The sequence below is a fragment of the Ylistrum balloti genome, unplaced genomic scaffold (genome assembly GCF_031769215.1).
Source record: "Ylistrum balloti isolate Yb309-2 unplaced genomic scaffold, AGI_CSIRO_Ybal_v1 Utg370052, whole genome shotgun sequence".
Lineage (NCBI taxonomy): Eukaryota > Metazoa > Mollusca > Bivalvia > Pectinida > Pectinidae > Ylistrum > Ylistrum balloti.
The window spans coordinates 1,914,647-1,925,808 of NW_026782104.1; positions in this window are offsets into that span (position 1 = coordinate 1,914,647).

Here is an 11,162-nt window from a genome sequence, read left to right on the forward strand (position 1 = left end):
TCTTATCTTACTCATCTCCTAATAGGTGTTGCACATATTTCTTAATTTTTTATGCTTTAAAAGGAGAATACAACATTTGAAATTATCGTTTTTATCTTCGCTAATGACAAATGTACAGATAGGTTCAACATTATCAGTATAGGAAGTTTTATGTGTCTGCCATTGTAAACCTATAACAAGTGAATTTCACATGTCTTGTCACTGTGGCCTACAACAAGTGAATTTCACATGTCTTGTCACTGTGGCCTACAACAAGTGAATTTCACATGTCTTGTCACTGTGGCCTACAACAAGTGAATTTCACATGTCTTGTCACTGTGGCCTACAACAAGTGAATTTCACATGTCTTGTCACTGTGGCCTACAACAAGTGAATTTCATGTGTCTTGTCACTGTGGCCTACAACAAGTGAAAGGCATGTGTCTCTTACTGTGACCTACAACTAGTCAAGGTCATGTATATGTTACTATGACCTACAACAGATGAAGGTCGTGTGTGTTGATGTGACATACAGCAACCTACAACAGGTGAAGGTCACCAGTACTTGTGTGTTGCTGTCATCTGTTACTATGGCCTTTGATAGACAAAAGCCAAGTTGTCCATTTGGCTACATGTAGTAACTACTGTGAGAGTCCAGTCGCTGAAAGTTATGTTTAATTTAACTGTGGGCTGTAAATTCAGTATTAACAAGATTTAACAGAAATCTCTTCCTTTATGACAAGGACGACTACTTACACATAGTCTGTGAAGATTGAATACATGAGTGTATTTTACTTCATTTTATTAAGATACAATCTTGACCCAATATCAATCTATAGCTTTATATATATATATACTTACTGGTATATCTTGTTACAAATTTTAAGCTATTTTCTTACATTGTTCAATATGATTTTATTGTTTTGTTTCTGTTATTGCTTAAGATTTATTTGTATATATATGGAGATGAAATGTGACAGATAAATCTATTATTCCATGAGCAGATTGCCTTACTGTGGATTGACATGCTTGAATGATGCTACGATTGGTAGCTCTGTTGTGTCAGTACTCATTATAATGAATAATAATGAATTATTTCCAACTTTATTTATAAAACAGAATGAGGGATTGGTGTATGTATATATATATATTTGTTGAAGCTCACAGATCTTAGCTCTGTAGTGTGAGTAGTGTCCTATGTGTCTGGCGACTCACTATACAAATTTTTTTAATGTGTTGTCCTACCTTTGTCTGATTCTGATCGTGTGCTGTTAAACAATGAACATACATAGATCTGTATATGTTGAGTACTTATATAATACCTGTGTATGATTCACTTAAAAAGGCAGGGTATAGTTATAGTATTTTAACTTTACTTCCCTACATCAACAAAGTCTGGGAAGATATTAAGTACATTTATAGCTTACAACATGATTTCAATCAAAATACTTTTACCACCTACTTAAGCTGCTATATAGTGCTCATTTAACAATGGCTAGGTGTTAACAGACCCAACTCCCTTGTCATGTCAACAAGCTGGTCACTTCCCCTAGTTCAAGGACAGATTTTCAACAAATTACAAAAGGAATACAAGCGAGAATGACAGTTATACTTGGAACTTGACACAAAGGTTAAAAAGATATTGTGGTACACGCATTTACAAATAATGTAGTCAGTAATTATCCATCAATTTTCCTGGTTTGTCGAAATATGTAGTTAAATTACTGGAAAACTTGAAAACTGAACACTGAAAAAGTTGGTTGATTTTATGGGTACTATAATTCCACAAATTCTTGTCATAATTGGTATAAATTGATTTGTAGAACCATATCTATCCACAAATAAAATGTTCACAAAACAGTGATTGAAAAGCTACATAAATTGAGCCCCACAAAATATATATTACAGTAGATCTCTTTCATCTTATGACATTTACAAATTAAACATTTATAGCTTAAGTGGCATTTAGATAAAACTACAGAGATGAGCAGCCAACAGTATTGAATTTAACACTGTCAGTATAACATTAAGGTCGCCATACCTCAATAGGTTTTACTTACATAAGTATGGTTTTACTGCTGTATACATGTTTTGTTAATAGTTATCTCCCCTTTCATTAGAATTGCCATGGGGAAGATGAGTTGTAATTTGATTAGATAAATGAAAAGTTGTTTCGTATTTAGATTATATATCTAAATCTTAAATCCACCTAAAGTGTCTGAAGAAAGCTTCTTAAACTTATTCAGTTCTTGGCCCAAAAGTGTTTTCGATGCATGCTTTCTGTAATATTTCAAATATTTGTCACCCAATAGTGAGCTATGGTACTTCTTTAATGTTATGGTCAGCACTTGAAAAATAGTTATAGTTCTTTTTCTCTGGAAAAGTGTGACCTGATAATTTAAATATGTGACATTTCAAGGTGATACAGAAATCAGAGATCAATGCATACATTATAGATATATTTGGACTGAAAGCATTTATCCTACTTTTTTTTGTGTACGTACCGTCATCTGTATAAGAGAATTTAAGTTAACTTTGGTGTGACCTTTCACACCTTTTTGAATATCCACTTCTAACATTTATAAAGTGAATCTTGTTTTCCTTTTAAATTTGCTTTTAGTACATTTGTGTGTGTCTACCATATGACCTCTGACACCTAGGTAAATCCGGAGGTAAACCGTGGGTGATATTTGACACCTCGGTGTATATCACCAATGTTCTCCTGACCTTCACAATAATTTAGCTATTCAGTGAAGATATACAGTTTACATGCCTGCCTGTCTGCCAGAGTTTGTTCTGCCTGAAGTATTTTCAGCAGTTTCCTTATGACCAGAAATACTGTTGATGTATGACTGTTACCATGGTTACTTGCATTGCTGACAAAATCCCTCCAGTGTCACACAGATGGAATTTTGCTCAAGGTCCAGTTACTATAGTTTAGAGGGATATAGCATTTATGTTCTATTTATAGGTTAAATAGTTGTGTTTTTCTAATGATTTTGTTTCCATTGATGACTACTGGTTGAAGCCAGGATCCTTGGAGGTTATGTAGTAACTTATTTATTATTGTATGAGAGCAGATCATTATGTCACTGTTACCGTTTGTAATTATGCATAGTGTAATTGTTGGACCAAAGAATGGTATGGAAGCCTGTGTGGATGAAAAGGGTACATGAGTGTATCATTAAAATGCAAATATAAACATTTTCCTTTCTCTACTGTGATTGGTCTCCTTCTTTGTTTATTTACATATTTTACATGTTGTAGATACAGTATATGATGGGATCATTTAAGAGGGGGTTGCAATAACTCGGTCAATTAAAGAGAGGTCTTGCCTAACCTCAGGTGAAGTTCTGAGATGTGTGATTTCACACTTCATGCCCATGTTTCTCAGGAAGAGGAGAAAAAGACCTGACTGTGCTAAACATGACATGGATGAATGGGGGGTTGGGCGGGGAAACAACTATTGTCTGGAGTAGATACATAATTCAGTATCCAGTAAAATTTATCAAGATGCAATAAGTTAAATGAGGGGGGAGGGTATAGACTTGTCTTAAAATGTATTACTTTTAAAAGCTAATAGAGAAGAATGCAGAAGATGCTAACAGCTAATAGAGAAGAATGCAGAAGATGCTAACAGCTAATAGAGAAGAATGCAGAAGATGGAAACAAGGCCACCCTCCACTCAAACGAAAGTTTAAATTTTCATCAGAATACATGAATGGCCGTTTGTCAGAAAGCAAAAAGTACTGATATCATGATTTAAGGTTTAACTAAGTAAATTGCCCTTTATCATATATTTGAAAGGTTCCTTTCTAACATACTTAAAACAGAGAGGGAGAAAAGGATGACACATTTGAGCTAAAATATAACCCAACACATATTAAAGGGTAGAGCGAATCAAATCGCCTGTACCGTTGTAGTAGCATCAGGGATTAATTTATGAAAAATATGACAGAATCTGTCACAAGTGTTCATTTTGGTTTCGATATCATCTAGGGAGACTACCGGTAGGCAAAAATAAACTAATATGGACTAAACATTACTTATACATGTACAGACTTTGATTCTTCAAGACGTTACAAAATTTGAGAATGTTGAATAAGATGCTACAAAAGATTTCACAGCATTTATCTCCTAACCTCAAAAATACAGGAGATATAAATAACCTCAAAAATACAGGAGATATAAATAACCTCAAAAATACAGGAGATATAAATAACCTCAAAAATACAGGAGATATAAATAACCTCAAAAATACAGGAGATATAAATAACCTCAAAAATACAGGAGATATAAGAGTTTTCCGAATACTGATGTGAAAATATGTAGTTTTGAGTAAAGATTTTGAACTTAGAAATAATTGACTGTGTATATATACAATTGGTGATTTAGATGCAGGTTCATTACATGAAATTTTTAAACAAAGAATAGGGGACTGAAAAAACGACTGAAGCATATTTACAGTAAATCAACACTGAAAAACAACAGAAGCATATTTACGGTAAATCAACACTGAAAAACGATAGAAGCATATTTACGGTAAATCAACACTGAAAAACGACAGAAGCATATTTACGGTAAATCAACACTGAAAAACGACAGAAGCATATTTACGGTAAATCAACACTGAAAAACGACAGAAGCATATTTACGGTAAATCAACACTGAAAAACGACAAGCATATTTACGGTAAATCAACATTTTATTGATATGTTGTAAAAGCTATCTTGTGACGCATCAGAATTCACATACACGGTCTACAAGTTGTATAAATCTAGACTGGAGAGTTTAAGGCGAGTTAAAAAGATTTCTATCACTTATGTTAAAGAGATTAAAGTTTATGACTTTGAATTGTTACAAGGAGTTTCCATTCATTTGAGTAATCATAAGTAACAATAAACCTACACAAGTATTGTAACAGAAGGAATGCAAACAGTTCAAGAAGCCAAATTTAAATCTTATAGTATTAAAGATAACACAAAAACTGAATTTAACGAGATCTAAGAGGGCTCTTAGCCCCCACGATTGTATGGTCTTTATTGATTATATATCAATATATATATATACACGAGGGCTGATCGATAAGTTGTGAGCCTTGTATTGAAGAAGTTAAGCAGGCATGTCCTTGTTTAAGTTGATGAGATAGCTCTCTAAAGTTTTCTGGGATGCTGTAGATATTCTGATGTTAGACTGTCTGCAAAAGGGACAAACAATCAATGCCACATATTGTGCATCACTTCTTAGGCGGTTAAGATAAAATATTTAACTCAAGTGTCACGGAAAACTCTGTAAAGGTATTTTGTTCCACCAGGACAATGCCTCTGTTAACAAGTTTGTCATTGTCTTGGCAGTTATCAACAATTGTGGCTATGAATTGATTGAGCATCCATCTTAGTTGCCTGATCTTGCTCAATCGGACTTATCTATTTCCAAAATTGAAAAAGACCATTTCCAGTACCCACTTTCTGTCAGATGATGTTGTCATACTTGAAGTGGAGGACTTTCCAAATGGTTGAGAAAAAGATTTCTTTAAAAGTGGCATTGAGGCCCTTAAACATGGCTGGCAAAAGTGTAAAGATACCGAAGGGGATTATGTTGAAAAATAATGCAATATGTCTGCCAAAAGTCCAACCCTTAAATATGAGGCTCATAACTTATCAATCAACCCTTGTATGTATATCAGAGGTCTTTTCACCCACCATTTTTGGTATGATTTTTAGGTCATCTGGACCCGAAGGGTCCGATGACCTATAGTCATCATGCTTCGTCCGTCGTCGTCCGCCGTGCGCCGTGCGCCATCCGTAAACTTTTCATTCAAACGACTTCTTCTCAAATACTAGAAGGTCTAGGGGGCTAATACTTGGCACAGAGGATACTGGCATGGAGCTCTACCAAGTTTGTTCAAATGAATGACCTTGACCCACTTTAAAGGTCACAGGGGTCAAATATGTTAAAATCTTTAAACAACTTCTTCTCATTAACCAAAAGGCTCAGAGTGTAGATATTGGGCCTGTGACATGCTGGGATGAAGGACTACCAAGTTTGTTCAAATGAATGACCTTGAACCACTTTAAAGGTCACAGGAGTCAAATATGTTAAAATCTTTAAACAACTTCTTCTCAATAACCAAAAGGCTCAGATTGCTGATATTGTGCCTGTGGCATGCTGGGATGAAGGGCTATCAAGTTTGTTTAAATGAATGACCTTGAACAACTTTCAAGGTCACAGGGGTCAAATATGTCAAAATCTTTAAATAACTTCTTCTCAAATACTAGAAGGCCTAGGGGGCTAATACTTGGCCCATAGCATGCTGGCATGGAGCCCTACAAAGTTTGTTCAAATGAATGACCTTGGCCCACTTTCAAGGTCACAGGGGTCAAATATGTTAAAATATACAAAGGACTTCATCTCAATAAGCAAAAGTCTATGAGTGCCGATATTGGGTCTGTAGCATGCTGGGAGGAAAGGCTACCAAGTTTATTTAAATGAATGACCTTGAACAACTTTCAAGGTCGCAGGGGTCAAATATGTCAAAATCTTTAAATAACTTCTTCTCAAATACTAGAAGGCCTAGGGGGCTAATACTTGGCCCATAGCATGCTGGCATGGAGCCCTACAAAGTTTGTTCAAATGAATGACCTTGACCCACTTTCAAGGTCACAGGGGTCAAATATGTTAAAATATACAAAGGACTTCATCTCAATAAGCAAAAGTCTATGAGTGCCGATATTGGGTCTGTAGCATGCTGGGAGGAAAGGTTACCAAGTTTATTCAAATGAATAACCTCAACCCACTTTCAAGGTCACAGGGGTCAAATATGTTAAAATCTTTAAACAACTTCTTCTCATTAACCAAAAGGCTCAGAGTGTAGATATTGGGCCTGTGACATGCTGGGATGAAGGACTACCAAGTTTGTTCAAATGAATGACCTTGAACCACTTTAAAGGTCACAGGGGTCAAATATGTTAAAATCTTTAAACAACTTCTTCTCAATAACCAAAAGGCTCAGATTGCTGATATTGTGCCTGTGGCATGCTGGGATGAAGGGCTATCAAGTTTGTTTAAATGAATGACCTTGAACAACTTTCAAGGTCACAGGGGTCAAATATGTCAAAATCTTTAAATAACTTCTTCTCAAATACTAGAAGGCCTAGGGGGCTAATACTTGGCCCATAGCATGCTGGCATGGAGCCCTACAAAGTTTGTTCAAATGAATGACCTTGGCCCACTTTCAAGGTCACAGGGGTCAAATATGTTAAAATATACAAAGGACTTCATCTCAATAAGCAAAAGTCTATGAGTGCCGATATTGGGTCTGTAGCATGCTGGGAGGAAAGGCTACCAAGTTTATTTAAATGAATGACCTTGAACAACTTTCAAGGTCGCAGGGGTCAAATATGTCAAAATCTTTAAATAACTTCTTCTCAAATACTAGAAGGCCTAGGGGGCTAATACTTGGCCCATAGCATGCTGGCATGGAGCCCTACAAAGTTTGTTCAAATGAATGACCTTGGCCCACTTTCAAGGTCACAGGGGTCAAATATGTTAAAATATACAAAGGACTTCATCTCAATAAGCAAAAGTCTATGAGTGCCGATATTGGGTCTGTAGCATGCTGGGAGGAAAGGTTACCAAGTTTATTTAAATGAATGACCTTGAACAACTTTCAAGGTCGCAGGGGTCAAATATGTCAAAATCTTTAAATAACTTCTCAAATACTAGAAGGCCTAGGGGGCTAATACTTGGCCCATAGCATGCTGGCATGGAGCCCTACAAAGTTTGTTCAAATGAATGACCTTGGCCCACTTTCAAGGTCACAGGGGTCAAATATGTTAAAATATACAAAGGACTTCATCTCAATAAGCAAAAGTCTATGAGTGCCGATATTGGGTCTGTAGCATGCTGGGAGGAAAGGCTACCAAGTTTATTCAAATGAATGACCTCAACCCACTTTCAAGGTCACAGGGGTCAAATATGTTAAAATATACAAACGACTTCTTCTCAACAAGCAAAAGTCCATGAGTGCTGATATTGGGCCTGTAAGATGCTTGGAGGAGAGGCTACCAAGTTTGTTCAAATGAATGACCTCAACCCACTTTCTAGGTTTGGCTTGCTTTTTGTCAGATGACCGTTAAGGCCCATGGGCCTCTTGTTGAGAGCTCCAAGAGAGATCTTGTCACCCAACATTTTTGTTATGATCTTTAAGAACTCCAAGAAAGATCTTGTCACCCACTATTTTTGGTTTGATCTTTGAGGGCTCCAAGTGAGATCTCGTCACCCACTATTTTTGGTATGATCTTTGAATGCTCCAAGTGAGATCTTGTCACCCACCATTTTTGGTATGATCTTTGAGGGCTCCAAGTGAGATCTTGTCACCCACCATTTTTGGTATGATCTTTGAGGGCTCCAAGTGAGATCTTGTCACCCACTATTTTTGGTATGATCTTTGAATGCTCCAAGTGAGATCTTGTCACCCACCATTTTTGGTATGATCTTTGAGGGCTCCAAGTGAGATCTTGTCACCCACTATTTTTGTTATGATCTTTAAGAGCTCCAAGAGAGATCTTGTCACCCATCATTTTTGTTATGATCTTTAAGAGCTCCAAGAGAGATCTTGTCACCCATCATTTTTGTTATGATCTTTAAGAGCTCCAAGAGAGATCTTGTCACCCACTATTTTTGTTATGATCTTTAAGAACTCCAAGAAAGATTTTGTCACCCACTATTTTTGGTATGATCTTTGAGGGCTCCAAGTGAGATCTCGTCACCCACTATTTTTGGTATGATCTTTGAATGCTCCAAGTGAGATCTTGTCACCCACCATTTTTGGTATGATCTTTGAGGGCTCCAAGTGAGATCTCGTCACCCACTATTTTTGGTATGATCTTTGAATGCTCCAAGTGAGATCTTGTCACCCACCATTTTTGGTATGATCTTTGAGGGCTCCAAGTGAGATCTTGTCACCCATCATTTTTGGTATGATCTTTGAGGGCTCCAAGTGAGATCTTGTCACCCACCATTTTTGGTATGATCTTTGAGGGCTCCAAGTGAGATCTTGTCACCCACCATTTTTGGTATGATCTTTAAGAGCTCCAAGAGAGATCTTGTCATCCACTATTTTTGGTATGATCTTTGAGAGCTCCAAGAGAGATCTTGTCACCCACCATTTTTGGTATGATCTTTAAGAGCTCCAAGAGAGATCTTGTCACCCATCATTTTTGTTATGATCTTTAAGAGCTCCAAGAGAGATCTTGTCACCCACTATTTTTGTTATGATCTTTAAGAGCTCCAAGAGAGATCTTGTCACCCATCATTTTTGTTATGATCTTTAAGAGCTCCAAGAGAGATCTTGTCACCCACTATTTTTGGTATGATCTTTAAGAGCTCCAAGAGAGATCTTCTCACCCACCATTTTTGGTATGATCTTTAAGAGCTCCAAGAGAGATCTTGTCACCCACTATTTTTGTTATGATCTTTAAGAGCTCCAAGAGAGATCTTGTCACCCACTATTTTTGTTATGATCTTTGAGGGCTCCAGGTGAGATTTTGTCACCCACCATTTTTGGTATGATCTTTGAATGCTCCAAGTGAGATCTCGTCACCCACTATTTTTGGTATGATCTTTGAATGCTCCAAGAGAGATCTTGTCACCCACCATTTTTGGTATGATCTTTGAATGCTCCAAGAGAGATCTTGTCACCCATCATAGTAGGATCTTCATTAGTTCTTTATCAGCGAGATTGTTTCTCTTCTTTACCATTCCTCAAAATATCAGTTAAAAACCAACAACTCGGGAGCAAAAGGAACCTACATAACAAATTAGATACTGACTCGTCCAGAACTTCTCAAGATGTTGCTATAGCCAATTATCATCTTAATACAAGATGGCCAATACAAAACTAATTAAATATACAAGAGAGAACCTGTTTGATCTGTCCAGTACATGTAATTCTAAGATAAAGAGATAACAAATTAGGCTATTAAAATCCAATATAGCCACCTGTCAATCAATTTCTTATGATCAGTTCCAAAATTGAATGTGCACTACTTCGGACCCAGGAAAAAAAATTCAAGAGTGATGCATCTAGCACTTCTCAAGAAATAGTGATAACAAGTACTGTTTGAGGACAGGATGATAAACCACAGTTGAGAGATTTGAAACAGCCCACAATATGATGACTGCAGACTAAGGATTGTATTTCATCATATAGGATCCCAAGACAGTTTTCACAAAGTATTAACTAAAAATGAAAGTGAAAGACAACTCTGGTATTAAAAAGTCTCACTAGGGTATGATACAGTGTATGTACCAAGCTGTCATCGTCACACTGAATCCCATGAAAAGTTGTGTACAAGATATCTTTGTCAAATTGGTTAAATGTTAGCAAGTTCTGAACCCAGAAAATTAGCCCCTGAAAATTCTCAATATTTTCTGGTCTCAACTTGTTCTCATTGCACTGAAGTGATGAATTTATTGAACACAACAGGGTAGAGGATACTTTACAAATTGATATATTTAGAATGATAATAAAACCTGTTTGAGTCAGAATGACCAACTAGAGACCTCATAGTCTCAGATGAATGGAAATGGCTGGGACAAGGATCCATTCAAAATAACAGAGGAATATATTTTACTGCTGACAGTGGCCAGGATCAAAGGACAACACGAGTTCTGCATTGAAGTTACAAAATTTGATTACACTTTGTTGCTACTGCAAAGGGCTGGATATTGATAATAATCATTAGTGGCAAATATTTGACTCAATCAGGCTTTACTATGTGTGTTGATGAAATACATGTTTAAATAAATTAGTTATCTACATCATAACATACATAGAAATGGTGACTAGATTTCAGATTAAACAAAATGGTTCAGATGTTGTACTTCAATATGAAATAAATAAATATATGTGATAAACATATTAATTGTCAGTTTCAGGTGTTGTAATATCTTGTATGATTTAGATAGGCACAGATGGTATAAATTTCAATAAATAAGGACACATACGGGATCTTTTCAGAGAGAAAAAATAATCTTACTTTCATAAATCTTGCATAAGTTGAAATACATCCACCAGTTTTTATAAATAAATCTGTTCATACAATCAGAAGTTTTTGCTAAGAAAGACACTGCTTCCATGTTCATTCTTAAATCTAAAATCAAACTTTTTTGGCTGTATGT